We start from the raw sequence: 15180 nt of genomic DNA, 5'->3' as shown, positions 1-15180 counted from the left end.
CACCTCTGGAAGCTCACGAACAATTAGGACTGAATCCATGGACGGAACCTCCGCACTAGAATCGCAGACATAAGCCAAATAAGCTAGACACCCCTTTTTGACCATATGTCGAGCTTTCACATAAGAGATAACCCTACCGATAAAGTGGCCAAGAGTCCCCTTACACTCTATCGAGGCAACCCCGGAAAGGCTAAGGTCACCGTCTTGGCGTGACAATCCAATATAGCATGATTAGGTTTCAAGCAAACCATACTCATGATGACATCAAAATCAACCATGTCGAGAAGTAGGAGATCTACGCTAGTCTCAAGACTCCTAATGGTAACCGCACATGAACGATTGACACGATCTACAATAATAGAATCTCCCACAAGTGTGGACACATGTACAGGAGCACTCAATAAATCACGAGGCACAACCAGATTTGAAGCAAAATAGGATGACACGTAGGAATAAGTAGAGCCAAGATCATATGGAACTGAAGCATCTCTATGGAAAACTTGAACAACACCCGTGTTGACAACATCAGATGACTCAGCCTCGGGCCTAGCTGGAAAAGCATAAAATCGGGGTGGGGCCCCTCCACTCTGAACTACGTCCCCGGGATGGGCCCTATTTGTCTGGCCTCCACCTCTAACGGCCTGACCTCCACCTCTAATGGCTTGACCTCTACCTCTAGTTGGCCGTGCAGGCGGTGAAACAACCGGTGCTAGAACCATGGCATAAAAGCCTTGCTAATGTGAGCTGCCCGGTGCCCGAGGAAAAAATCTAGCAATGTTCCTCAGGTCACCACAAGTATAACATGATCTCGACTGCTGTGACTGCTGACCCTAAAATTGATGTTATCGAACTGAGTAACCACTCTGAAAACTTTGGAGCGGAGGTGCACTAATAGGAGCTGGTGGTACACTATAGGCTAGCTGGTCGAGATGAGACATATGAGGCCCGCGACCACCTGAAGCACTTTGAGATGCCTAGAGCGCTGAGTGAAACAGACTGGGAGGATGGACCCTAATAAAAATACCCCTTCCTCCAGACGAGGCACCACTGAACCCAACAAAATGACGCCGCCTCTTATTAGACCCATGCCCCCTCTCCTATGCAAGAACCATCTCGATCTGCCTAGTAACATTAGCAGCTGTCTGAAAGGAAATCTCACCCCCGGCCTCCTTGGCCATTTGTAGCCTGATAGGGTGACTGAGTCCATTAATAAACCTCCTCACCCCCTCTCTCTCTTCGTAGGAAGCAAAAATAGAGCATGGCAGGCTAGATCCACAAAATGAGTCTCGTACTGAGTGACAATCATACTGCCCTGCTGGAAACGCTCAAACTGCCTGCGGTAATCCTCTCTCAGTGTGATAGGGAGGAACTTCTCTAAGAATAGCTGAGAGAACTAGTCCCAAGCAAGAGCAGCGACCCAGATGGTTTGGTCGGCACATAATCCTTCCACCACCTCTTGGCAGAACCCTTGATCTGAAACACAACAAAATCGACTCCATTGGTCTCAACTATCCCCATGTTCCGCAGAGCTTTGTGAACTTGTCCAATCTCAGTAAGCCCTCAGAAGACATAGCGGGCCTATCACGGCCTGTGCCACAACAACCGGATGAAGTACCCCAGCTGGCGGGGCTGCTGGAGTCTGATATTGAGTAGCAGGAGTCTCTGCTCCTCCCCCAACCTGAGAGACGGCTAGTGCTATCGGAAATGTACCGGCCTGGGCCACACTCTCCATAAGGCCCACCAAACAGACTAGAGCGTCCTGAAGCACTCGGTGGAAATGAACCTCTCCGAGACCTAAGCTGGTCCAACAGGTACTGTGTGAGCTGGAACTTCCTTATCAAAATCCACCTGAGGCTCCACTGATGGTGCTGCTGCTCGAGCTATATGCTGAGCTTTGCCTCTGCCTCGGCCTCTGGCGCGACTTTGGCATCGACCTCTGCCCCTCGTAGGAGCTGCCACTACGGGCTCGGGCTGCTATCCAACTGAAGATATAGTACGTGTTCTCGCCATCTATGAGAGATCAAGAATAGAAGAGTTCAATCAGCAATGATAGAACAAAATCGCACGACAGAGAAGAATAGAAGTGAAATTGTTCCTAAATTCCATAGTTTCTAGAAGATAAGTACAAACGTCTCTGTACCGATCCTCCAGACTCTACTAAGCCTGCTCATGACTTGTGAGACCTAGGCAACCTAGTGCTCTAATACCAACTTGTCACGATCCAGAATTCCTACCTAATGGACCATGATGGCGCCTAACATTTCACTTGCTAGGCAAGCCAACATTAGAGTAAATTATAAGCCATTTCAACAAATTCAAGAATTTAGAACTCATTTAAACTGAAATGAAACTAAAATCCATAATACCCAAAATATCTAAGTACAAATCCCGGACCTGGAGTCACAAGTACACAAGCACTAGAAGTACTACAAATAAAGTTTGAAACAAGAACAACTGTCTCGAATGAAATGAACACTACTAAGGAAAGAGAAAGAGGACTTCAAGGTCTGCGGACTCCAGCAGATCTACCTCGAGTCTCCAAGTATGTCAATCCGAACTAATGCACCTCACATACGACTGGGACCAGTACCAAAATCTACACAAGTGCAGAAGACACTAGGTCTATGGCAACACCTTTTTTTGCAACAGCTAAATAACCGTTGCGATAGACGCTCTATTGCTACGGTTCTAACCGTTGCGATAGACATTTTGTGCTATTGAGACACTTTTGCTATTAAGCCATTATATTAGTGCATGAACCGTTGCCATAGGCTTAATTATCACAACGGTTATTGAAACCGTTGCAATAGATATCTCTGTGGCAACGGTCTTTTGGGTAAAATATCTATTGCCACAGTTATTAGTTCCCTATTTATTTTCACCTTCTAATTTTGCTATTCCCACCTAGAACATTTATTTTATTTTTATTTTTAATTTTAAGTTCTAATACATCCACATATCTTTAAATACATCAGAAAATCGTATGCTATGAACAAGTGTTCAAACGCAACTATAACACTCATATCTGGAGAACACAATTTTAAAACCATCTAAACCCGTAACTTCAATCTTATCGAAGCAGGCTTTAACACTCTTAGATCTGTGTAGGTCACTAACTATCAAGAAGAGATTGGTCATGATACAATATGTGATTTAGGTAATCTGCTCCATTGTGATTTTGGGTTTTCTTCTTTAAACATTCCTCTCTTGTTCAACAAATTAATTTCTTATTTATTATATTATTCCGATTTTGATTGAAGTATCGATATCGGGGATTTGTTACGGTTTCTTCAATACTATAATCCCACCTTTTTTTATTTACTTTCTCAATAAAATCATAGATTTCATTCTAATTTCTAGTTTTATATATGTGAACGGTATCCGATGAGCCGCGAGATTCAGAATGAGTAGTATTGGGGGTACAATATGTTATTGTGTGGTTGTATATTTTTCTACTTCTGATTTGCTTTGTGTAGTTTTCCTGTGGGATTTTGATATTACTATGGATATGAGTACTCCTAATATTTTCCACTACTGGGTCATAATCAATGATAATTAAATCATATAGTTGTCCCACTTTGCCATTGAAACTTTCAATTTATTGAAGGTAATGGTTAATTGCCTTATTCTTTTGGGAATTAGAGAAAATTATATTCTGCTTTCTATATTTGATTGTCTTTTTTATAGTCTAAAAGTGTAAATTTGTGAAAAACACACAGTGGAGATTTGATGGATCTAGAGAAGTGAATTTGCATGCTCGATTGGGACTTTTCGGTGCCGAAGCTGATGAAAAGTATTGATATTTTGTTCCCATTCACTCTATGGTAACAAATTCTCACTTTAAGAATGGTTCCACAGTGTTTTGAATTTGTTGTCCAAGAACCCCAACGCTTAACCTGTCGAACATATAATAAACAAACCAAAACTATTAAATGTTGGATTGAGATAAGTCTTTGTAGGTTCTGAGCATAACCACTTGTATATTATGAATCAAAATGTTGCTAACTAGTCACTTTTGGAGATTATACCTTACCCTTCTATTCAAACATGAAAGTTTACTGATGCATCAAAATAAATATAAATACCAAAGATGATAAAGATACTACTTATCTTTATCAAAAAGTTAGTCGCCCCTTTTAAAGCTTAAATATGCAGTAAGTTTTAGTGTTTCTGCCATGTGTGTTTAGTGTGCCTTTACATGATACAATGTACTCAATCTATCCGACTCTGTTTAAGCCTGTATTAGAAATTCTAGATTTTGAAAAGCTGGAATACTAACCAAATCAATATTGTGCCACCTTGTCTCTGTTTGATTTATTGCTCTTCTAGGTGGAGGGAGGGGGTACCCTAGTGTTGTTTTATATGGTCTTTCTATCCTACAAGTCACATAGTTAATAATTTTATCAAGCCCGCCTTATCGATGCTACTTCACTTGGGCCTATTCTGTTTCGGTTTATTATACCGTATCCAAATGTATGTTATAGAGTAAGTAACTAACTACAAAGTGTTTTCTTACCTTGGTCTTGGATGTGGTAATATACTGGCCTCAAGCTTGCCCTCTTCTACACCACAATCTGCAGTATTTCAGCACTTGCTCATGCCGTGCAAGTTTGCAATTTTGGTTGAATCTTTAATTCCGCTGACCAAGAATAAGTGCTTGTAGACATTAAAATTTTAAATCGCTTATATTATGATTGATACAATTATAATTTAATGCGATATTCAGTGACTTGTCTAATGCTTCTTTTACTTTTCCTGTCTTATTGCTTCTCTTCACTTGTGCCGCTAATATAGTTGTTGAAGTTAAATTGGTAAGAGCTAGAAACTGTAGGCTAGCTTTTGGCACTCATGTGTACTTTCTTAGAGTAACATTCATTATTAATTACTATACGATAAGTTTGAGTTCCATCTAAATACTTATTATCATAGTTTTAGGAGGATGCGAAAAATATTTGTGTATAAAAATGAGATATATCATTCTATTGCAGAATAACTTTGTACGACTAAAATTGGAGAGTCCGATTTTATGATCATTATGAAACTCCATAGCCCGTCTCCAGAAGGCTCGAGGAACAGCTCGAAGTTCGACCTCGAGGGTTCCCTATGTTCGACCTCAGGGCAGTGCAAATCAGTGGCTATGATGGACAAGCGGGAAATTACCAAGGCACGTGGTTAGAGCTGACCAGGTCTACAATAATAGTATAAGTCCGTACCATGACATTAAATGGTTGTACCGGCCGCATATTTTTGTAATAAATGCACATGTACTATGTTGGGATTCCCCCTCCTATATAAAGGGGACCCTTATTATTTTGTAAGACACATGATATTCAATACAAGAACAAGAACATTCTCTGCTCTTTAACTTAAACATATTCTATTGTCGCACCTTTGATTTTATTGCTTACATTTATTGTGTTTTATTGATTGTTCTTCATTTATTACTCATCATTGATCATAAAGATCCATCATCAAGGTCCTTAGAACTGTTAGTTCTTCATCGACCATCCCTAGCCTGACACTTCAGCTCGACCTCGAGGCCTAGCGTAGGCCAGCTCGACACCCCAATTCACGGCTATTCGATTTGCATAACATACTGTCTTAAAGCTCTTACCTCAATTTCCTAACTCACACTTAACATCTATCGCCTAATAACTAGCATTAATATAAATCACGTATTTATAGAACCACAAAATCAAATTTAGTTGTAATTGCGATTTTCAAGGTAAACTGTTTGGCGCCCATCGTGGGGCTAAAAATAATAGTGATTGTTTTCATGCTGGTTTATTGAAAACACAAGTTATCATTCACACTTTTTCTTGTCCAAGAATCTTTGATTTCGGGTCAAATGTCTAACTCAGTGAATTCACATGAAAACAACGGTCCTGAGGACGATGGACAGAATGGTGTAGTGGTGTAGCCGTTCCAGGCGCCGGTGTACCACTACAAAACCCTGAGGACGCACCAGAACCAGTCCCCGTGGATGTGGGATCATGCAACGTCCAATACGTCGATATAAGCTCCCACACTAACGGGAGTATACGCCAAGAAAACCATCAAGAAGCTCAGAGAACCCCAGCTCGGGAGGAACGGGAGGTTAGCCTTCACGTCATTTTTGAGATGTTGCAAGCACAACAGCTGGCGATTGCTCAACTGCAAAGCCACCAAAAAACTCCAAGCACAACAGCACCGGAAACGGCTCCTCGAGCCGAACAGGTACCGGGAAGATCGAGCAACAACGGGTCAGCAGCCGACCCCGCTATTATGAAGATGCTCGAGGACCTCACAAAGAGGATTGAATCGGGCAAAAAGAAGATAGAAGCTAACGACGAAAAGGTGTAGACCTACAATTCAAGGGCCGATCAGATCCCGGGCGTACCCCCGATTCTGAAGGGTGTAGATTCAAAGAAATTCGTATAAAAGCCATTCCCATCGAGTGCTGCTCCAAAGCCCATCCCGAAGAAATTCAGAATGCCCGATCTCTCGAAGTACAATGGAACCTCGGACCCCAACGAGCACATCACTGATTACACTTGTGCTGTAAAGGGAAATGACCTGAAGGACGATGAGATTGAATCCGTCCATTTGAAGAAGTTCGGAAAAACACTTTCAAAAGGGGCCATGATGTGGTATCACAACCTATCCCGATTCGAAAGACTCATTTGCCATACTGGCAGATTCTTTTATAAAGGCACATGCCGGTGCCATGAAGGTTGCTACAAGGAAATCCGATGTCTTCAAAATCAAACAGAGTGAAAATGATATGCTACGGGAGTTTGTATCTCGTTTTCAAATGGAGCGAATGGAATTACCACCAGTTTTCGATGACTGGACAGTGCAGGCCTTCACCCAAGGTTTGAACGAACGAAGTTTAATAGCTTCGAAGCACCTAAAGCAAAACTTGGTTGAATATCCCGCCGTGACTTGGGCGGATGTCCACAATCGGTATCAATCAAAGATTAGGGTCGAGGACGACCAACTAAGAACCCCTTCAGGCTTAGTATATCCTAGTAGGCTCTTGGCAAAGGAACTAAGGATAAACAAGGAAAGGTACCAACCGTACACAGAAGATCGAAGGGCAGATCGAGGTCAGAATCCTCGGGGACTCGTGAGCAGAGCCGGATTCGACAGACACGCAGGACTGATGGAGGCACCCCAATTATATGAGTACAACTCAACATTGATGTTTCGGACATTGTATCAGCCATATGTAAAATCAAAGACACTAGGTGGACAAAACCCACACTATCAGATCCGTCGCAAAGGAACCCTAACCTGGTGTGCGAATTTCACGGCACACACGGTCGTAGGACCAATGATTGCAGACAGCTCCGAGAAGAAGTAGCCTGACTAATCAACAAAGGGCACCTCCGAGAGTTCCTCAGCGACCGAGCAAAAAATCAATTTCGGGAAAGAGAGATGAACAGGAAAAACGAAAAAGAAGAGCCACAACATGTCATCCACATGATCGTTGGAGGAATCGACATCCCACAGGAACCCATTATCAAACGAACAAAAATATCCATCACCAGGGAAAAGCGAACTCCAGGTTACATACCCGAGGACACTCTCACATTCAGCGAAGAGGACATCGAGGCCCTATCTCAACCTCATAACGAGGCATTGGTAATTTCTTTTCTTGTGAATACATTTCAAATAAAACGTGTTCTTGCAGATCCAGGTAGCTCGGCCAACATTATCAGGTCGAGGGTGGTGGAGCAGCTCAACCAGATCGTGCCCGCCTCTCGAGTCCTCAACGGATTCAACATGGCGAGCGAGACAACGAAAGGGGATATCACCCTCCCGGTCAACGTGGCCGGCACAACGCAGAATGTCAAGTTTCATGTCATCGAATAAGACATGAGGTACAATTCCTTGCTCGGAAGGCCATGGATACACTGCATGAGAGCAGTACCATCAACCCTTCATCAAATGATGAAGTTTCCAATGAAGGACGGAATAAAAACTGTATACGGAGAGCCACAAACAGCAAGAGAGATATTTGCGGTGCACGATGTGGCACTGGTATCGACACCTTCAACATCGAAGGAGCCAAAGGATAAGTAAACAATGAAGTAGAAATCACAAGCTACATTCTGAGCTGCACCCGAGTAAATGAGCAAAGGACCGTACCGCGTCCCCGGAGCGAGCAGTTGAAGCATATCGAGGCTCGAAACGCCATCATTACTAAGGTATAACCGTCTCCCTTTTTGTTTACGTCTTATACTAACTCGTGTGAATGTGTCCGGTTAGAAAAATCGAAGCACCTTCCAGCTTGAAGACCTTAGGTTTTAAAGCATACGTTGCACTCTTTTCCTTCGATCGGATTTTATCTCAAGAAGGGTTTTACCGGCAAGGTTTTTAACGAGGCAACATCTATATGCTACCTAAGGAGAACTTAACAAGTATCCAAGGCTTCTCTTCAATCAACCTCGAATACTGGGGGGCATCCCCCCGAGAGATTACCTCCCCGGAGAAATAAAGATGAGCCAAAGAGTGTCTCGATAACAAAATGATGTATCGGGCCAAACGGTCAAATGAACCGTGTCTGCATAAAATAATCGAACACTCGACGACGAAAATATGTATACTTGTACCAAGTAATCAACGGAATATCTTTTACCATAAAAACGCCTTGCACTTCAAAGAAGTTTGCTATTTTTACAAGAAACGGCCCCAAGGCTAGAAATTTCCCGAACACTCGGGAACTGACATCAAAAACTAGAAGCCGTATAGCCTCTGGGCCGGAAAATTCGAGCTCATAAGCCCTCAATGAGGCAACATCAAGTTTACAAAGAACGGCTCCAGAGCCAAAAACTTTTGATGTCTCGGGGACTGTCGCCGACTGTCACCCCATCGAGCTATCAAAAACTCGAGGCCATAAGACCCCAAGCGGGCAACCTCGAATGTGAAAGCCCTCCATGTGGCAATTCTAGAAAATTAAGACCTCCATGAGGCAACCTCGAACTCATAAGACCTCCATAAGGCAATACTAAATCTGTAGGACCTCAAGCAAGGCATGAATTATACATGTGCCGAGTAACCAAAGAATCTGTAAGACCTTACAAAAGGCATAATCCCGATCATATATTCAAGGCTGTATACTCGAACTTATAAGACCCCTAAAAAGGCATACCCTTGATATAAACGCTGAGGCTACCTCACTCGGAACTAAATGGCTACGGCCAAACACAATGACTACGGCCACGAGGCTCCGGCCAAACTAACGTGACTCGGGGACGCCCGACCGTCGCCATCAAATCACAAGCCTTCAATAACTTCGAAAATACTTCGAAAAGAACCAGTTAATCAGGCTACCCTCGGCATATGCAAAAGAGCTTCGATCATGTTAGCTCCAAACAATGAAAAGGCTTCGAAACAATTTAGCCATCGAGCAAAACCTCCCGATGTGCTCATTTATCGTCACATAATGGCTCACAATCGAGATTTTTATCGAACCATCAAAGAGTCGGACGAACACAAAAACATCAAATAATCTTTAACGAGGGAAAAATAAAGCCTATATTAGAGGTCGTACCGACCCAATGCGTAAGAGCCTAAGCGCCAGCCTATATTAGAGGTCATACCGACCCAACACGTAAGAGCCTAAGCGCCAGCCTATATTAGAGGTCATACCGACCCAACGCGTAAGAGCCTATGAGCTAGCTTAAAATATAAAAACTTAAGGGTCGATGACCTCAAGTCCAAACCTGACTCGAAGACTGAGCCCGAAATGGTTAACTAAAAAACGCCTAAAGGCAAAAGCATAAGAGCCTACGGGCCAGCCCAACAAGCCCCAGGGCCGATCTGTAAACCTAAGGGTTTTTCCTCGAAGTCCAATTCATCTGGCTAATCATTGGCAAGTGTCAAAATTCAAAACAAAAGAAAGACATACACAAGCAACGGGGAAATTCCTGAAAGGGGAAAACCTAAAGGCTTCTTTTTATATGTATTTGTGAAATAATACAAGGCTTCATTTACAATGTTCTCTAAGCGCATTGTATGAAAAATCAGAAAGGAAAAGCCTAGTCTACTTTCCCCTCGGGGACTACGTCCCCATCGACCTCTTCCTCATTATCTTCGGCATCGGATACGAGGAACTTGGCGTCGTATTCATCCGCCTTGGCTTGCTCTATCTCTTCCAAGAGATCGAAGCCCCTAGCGTGGATCTCCTCGAGGGTTTCCCTCCGGGATCTGCACCGGGCATATTCATTGCTTCTGCTCTCCCTATCGGAAGCCCCTCTCAACTCAGCTCGAGCGTCAACAGCGTCTTTTAAATAGACGACCACTTTCTTATCAGCCTTAGTTCGATTCTCTTCAGCTTCAGCCCGGGCATCCACGACCTCGGTCTTCACCTTCAAAAGGTCAGACTCGAGCCTTACAATCCAGCTCGTCTGGACCGAGCTATTTTCACGAGCATTCCGGAGTTGCACCTAGAGGGAAGAAACCTTGGCCAATGCATTCTTTTTGGCCACAACTTGGGCATCTATCTGAGCCCTTAGCTTATAACACTCGTATTTGGCCTGACCAACTTTGCCCTAAAGGCATTCCAGGTCCTCCATAAATATTAATCTCTGAGAATAGAAGAAGAAACATGCATCCCCTCGAAGAAATGGTTACCTGTCTCTCAAGGCGACCTTCGTAGTTCTGGCTTCGGTTCATCTTGTACCGAAGATATATCAACTCTTGTTCCCTTTTATCACAAAGAAGCCCGAGGTGACTTCACGGTGGAGCAACTCGGACTTGAGCTTGTCAAAGGCCTATGAGAAAGAAGATCAGTGAGAAAATGAAAATGCAAAACAGATAAACCAACAAAGTCAACCAAAACTCACCACAGAACATATACGCTGAGCCTCCTCAAAAGTTGAGCGTACATCTACTGGCCCTGTCTCATCGGCCCCAGTTGAACCGCTCTAAGTGGGGATATGATCCCTCAAGACCCCGCTTGATTTTGGCGGCCCCTAGCCTCGAACATCCCTCAAAGTACCTTCGACGGGAGAAGAAGACGGCGGTATAAAATCTGTATCCCTCGAAGTACCTTCGACGGGAGAAGGAGATAGCGGCGAAAGATCCTTATCCCTCGAAGTGCCTTCGACTAGGAAAGAAGACGGTGGCAATAGAGGAGCCACTCCCCCGAGGATCGAAACCTCAGATATTGTAGGCTCAGCAACCCCGAGAGGCCTCTCGGCTCGAGCCATCAATGTGTGCCCGCTCCCTTCTGTTGCACCAATTTTCGCACGATGGCCGATAGGTACATGATCTACCTCAACGGTTGCATCTCCTTTACGCTTCCGAGAAGACGCTGCCTCACTATAAATCTCCTCGCCCACCGAGGATCCTTAAGCTTGTATCGCTCTTCGGCCCCGAAGCCGAAGATCCTCCCTCCTCTCCGAGAGGGCATGGTCTCATCTCGAAAAATTCTCCAACGCCTGCAGTAAAGAAGTTAGGAAACACTAAGGGAAATATTCCTTAAAGAAAAGAATCATATGGTACTCACCGTCGTGTTTTGCCTCCCATCTACCCTTCGACAGGTCTCTCCACTTACGCTCATCGTAGGTCGAGCAAGCTGCCAGTTTTCGAGTCCAATCCGCCAGATCGGGGACCTCATATGGCAACCACGGGATTGGTGTGGAAAGAGAAAGAAAACACCTTTACGGAGTCTGCCTCCACTATGAACAAAATACAAAAGCACAAGTGTACCACTTATGTATGAAATTCCATTTCCCAGGGAATGGCAGGAACTCTACGGGGATAATATCAACACTCCACACTCGGACAAATCGACTCATCCGCCCTAGGTCCCCGTCTTCTTCATTACTGGCAATAAAGGGCCGGGTGGACCGATGTGGTAGAGTAATCAGGCCTCGGTAATGCAAGGGCCAGTACAATCTAATAAGATGGCTGAGGGTGAACTCGAGCCCAACTTTATCTGCAAAGAACCTTATCATCAACACTATCCTCCAAAACAATGGGTGAACCTGTGCCAGGGTTACCCGATATCTTCTACAAAACACGAGCACGACTCTATTGAGAGGGCCCAATGTAAAAGGGTACGTTAATACGTTCAAAAACCCCTCTACATGAGCCATGATGCTCTCTTCCGGGGAAGGTACCTGCAGTACCGCGTTTCTCCCCATCCGCAGTCTCTCCTAATTGCCTCAAGGTGTTCCTCTCCTATTTATGAGATGAATCTCGATGCATGCTCCTAATGGCCCTGGACATTGGGAGGTCTCTCTAACGTAAAGTCCCTTCTCGAGACAAAGCATCTCGAGGTTAGTTCATCGGACGCCGGCGGTGTACCACTGACCAGGCGAGAAACAGAGGCAGAACTCCGCTCTTCTTGGTGAACGGATTTGGGCGTAGCAGCCATAACTATGGTGAAACAAGAGAAGGGAGATGAAAACTTAGGCGAAAGCTTTGAATTAAAATGGTGAAAGAACTGACGCAAGGAAGGAGAGCTCTATAAAAAGGATAGTTGCTCAAAGTAGCGGAATCCTCAATAAAAGAAGAAAGCAAATACATATATAGAGCAAGCGGTGAATGTTCGCCTATTTTGAAGGCCAATTAATTCTGACATGCCATTACCACTTTTAGGGAAGTGTACTGGTGGGACCACCCCAGCCACTTCACGGTCACATCATATTAATGACACTGTCATACAACGCTCGAGAGCTATCGAGATCCCCACATCGATCTAGCCTCGAGATGGTGCCCGATCTCGAGGATCTATGTTATTACAAGTATGGACTCTAAAAGAACTATCAACCTAGCCTCGAGATGGTGCCCAATCTCGAGGATCTCTGTTACTCCAAGTATGGGCTCCAAAGAGCCGACATCAAAATTCAAAGATTAACTTTGCATAAGCACTGAAAAATAAAATTTGAAGACTTGAAGCAAAGGAATCTTTTTGCATTCCCAAAAATACATTTACAAACGGTGTCTTTACAATGCCTCCCCCCCTCCCCGAGGAATCCATATACAAAAATAAAGAAAAGGAGAAGCAGAGATGACGATGCTAGTCTATTCTTCACCCTCGCTACTGTCTGAATCACTTCTGTAACCCTCATCCGAAGTAGTTGGAGGTGCTGATTCTTCCTCCAAGGCTCTGGCTTTCTCAATATCACAGAGAGATCGACACCTTTGGAGTTTTCTTCCTCGAAGGCCTGCCTCCTAGCTTGCAAACAAGCATAAGCAACGGCTCGAGCCAGCTTCTGCTCGGCCTTCTCGGATATCTCTCCAGCTCGATCGTTTGCGGTAGCGACATCTCTCTTGTACTAGGACACATGTTCATCAGCCTTAGACTTGGCCGCAGATAATGCAGTAGCCTCCTTCTAAGCACTTCGAAGAAGATCCTGGGTCGAGGCCAACTCTCCCCGCAAAAGGTCTTTCTCCAAGGTCACGGCCTTATTCTGCCTCTTCAGCTCAATCTCTGTATCCTTGGCTGCAACCTCTTCCTGAAGTCGCCCCACCAGGGCATTCTTTTGCCCAATCTGCAAAGGTGAATCAAGATAGTGAGCATCAAGTTATATGAATAAAAAGATGAACTCATGAATGCCGTGTTACCTGCTCAATAAAGCTAGTCCGTTCCTGGTGCACTCTCTCTCCAGACTCGCCCGAAGCTCACTCAACTCCTCTTGCTTTCGGGTAGAGGAAGGCTTCGACTCATTTAGCTCCGAGGTGAGCTTCTCGAGCTCCTCCTCACGGCATGAAAGCTCATCTTTAAGCTTAGAAAAGGCGTGGTCATACAATTTCTTGACCAATAACAAAGCAGAGAAGTTATAAAGGCAAGGGTAAAAATTTTAAGCGCAAATAGTATGTCAAGAATATCACCTACTTTTGAAGTCTCTCAACCTCCTCGAGAGCGACGGGGGCATCGAGATCTATGTCCTTGGCAACACTGACGAAGTAGTCCTTGAACGTATCATCCTCTCCCTGAGAGGCCCCCACATCGGCAGCACTCATATTCTGGGCATCCCTTATTTCCCCCGGAGAAAATGAAGGGCCCGATTCAAAGCCACCCACGGTATCAATTTCTATAAGGTTTTCTTCTCGACCCCGAAAAATTTTGGATTTAGGCCCTTCGAAATCGCCGATCGAGGATTCACCAGAACAGACTGTACTATGTCCAACTTGAAGCTCGAGGACTGCGCCCAAACCCTCCTCGAGGGTCTCCTCAGCACGAGTTTTGCCCACATCGGCCACCCCAGACTCAGTGGCCTTCCGCCCAGCAGCTTGTAGAGCATTTGCGCTCCGTCTTACCATTTGTAACAAAGGGCAATCACCATCGTCATCATCTTCGTCTTCGGCACGAAGACTTGCCACAGCAGTCAAATTCAAGACCGTGGCGTCGGTCTGAGGCCTGCGGACCTTGGGTTTTCTTGATTTTAGAGACTCGATCGACGCCTCCTTCTTTCTTTTCTTACCCTTGTCGGGTTTCGAGGTTTCTTATTTACCAGGAGGAGGCAGTCTCATCGACACGCCTTCCCCCGAGGCCTGCACAAGCATGATGTATTAAACTTACCGCCACAAAGAATACTCATGAGAAACTTGGTAATGATAACAACGAAAGCATACCGTGGTTCTTGGCTTGCCACCGCGTTTTGGCCAAATCAGGCCAAACACTCTCGTTGTATGGAAAAGCATAGTCTAATAGTTTGATCCATCCCGGAAGGTTCTGAACCGCGCCGGGGAACCAAACGGTGGCTACATTATCAAAAGAAGATCATTTTAGAAGAAGAAGAAGAAGGGGCAATAAAATGTGCTCGATGTAGGGACACTTACGCTTCATATTCCATTCCTCCGGGAATGGCATCCTATCAGCAGGGATGATGTCCGAGGTTCTTACTCTGACAAACCGGCTCATCCATCCTCGTTCTTTGTCCTCATCGATGCTCGCAAAAAATGTCTTGGTGCATCGATGGTGAAGCTTGATTAAACCCCTTCAGAAGAGGCGGGGGCTGTACAATCTGATCAAGTGGTCGAGGGTGAAGGTCATTCCCTCGATCCGATTGGAGAAATATTTGAGCATGTAAACAATCCTCCAGAAAGAAGGATAGATCTGATCGAGTGTCACTCGGTACTGATGACAAAAGTCAAGAATCACCGGATCTATCGGTGGGGAAGAAGAATCTACATGGCCTAGAGTGAAGGGATATGTGTATACACTGAGGAAGCTAGCGT

At 44.6% G+C, this 15180-nt stretch overlaps 1 long non-coding RNA gene across 1 annotated transcript; it reads left to right on the top strand.

The window, feature by feature from the left end:
* Positions 3012-5244, top strand: LOC109228359. The gene is made up of 3 exons (XR_002068374.1): positions 3012-3157; positions 3720-3824; positions 4989-5244. It is a non-coding gene; the product is annotated as an uncharacterized LOC109228359 (long non-coding RNA).

The sequence above is a fragment of the Nicotiana attenuata genome, chromosome 6, assembly GCF_001879085.1.
Source record: "Nicotiana attenuata strain UT chromosome 6, NIATTr2, whole genome shotgun sequence".
NCBI classification, from domain to species: domain Eukaryota; kingdom Viridiplantae; phylum Streptophyta; class Magnoliopsida; order Solanales; family Solanaceae; genus Nicotiana; species Nicotiana attenuata.
This window is presented reverse-complemented; position numbering and strand designations above follow the sequence as displayed.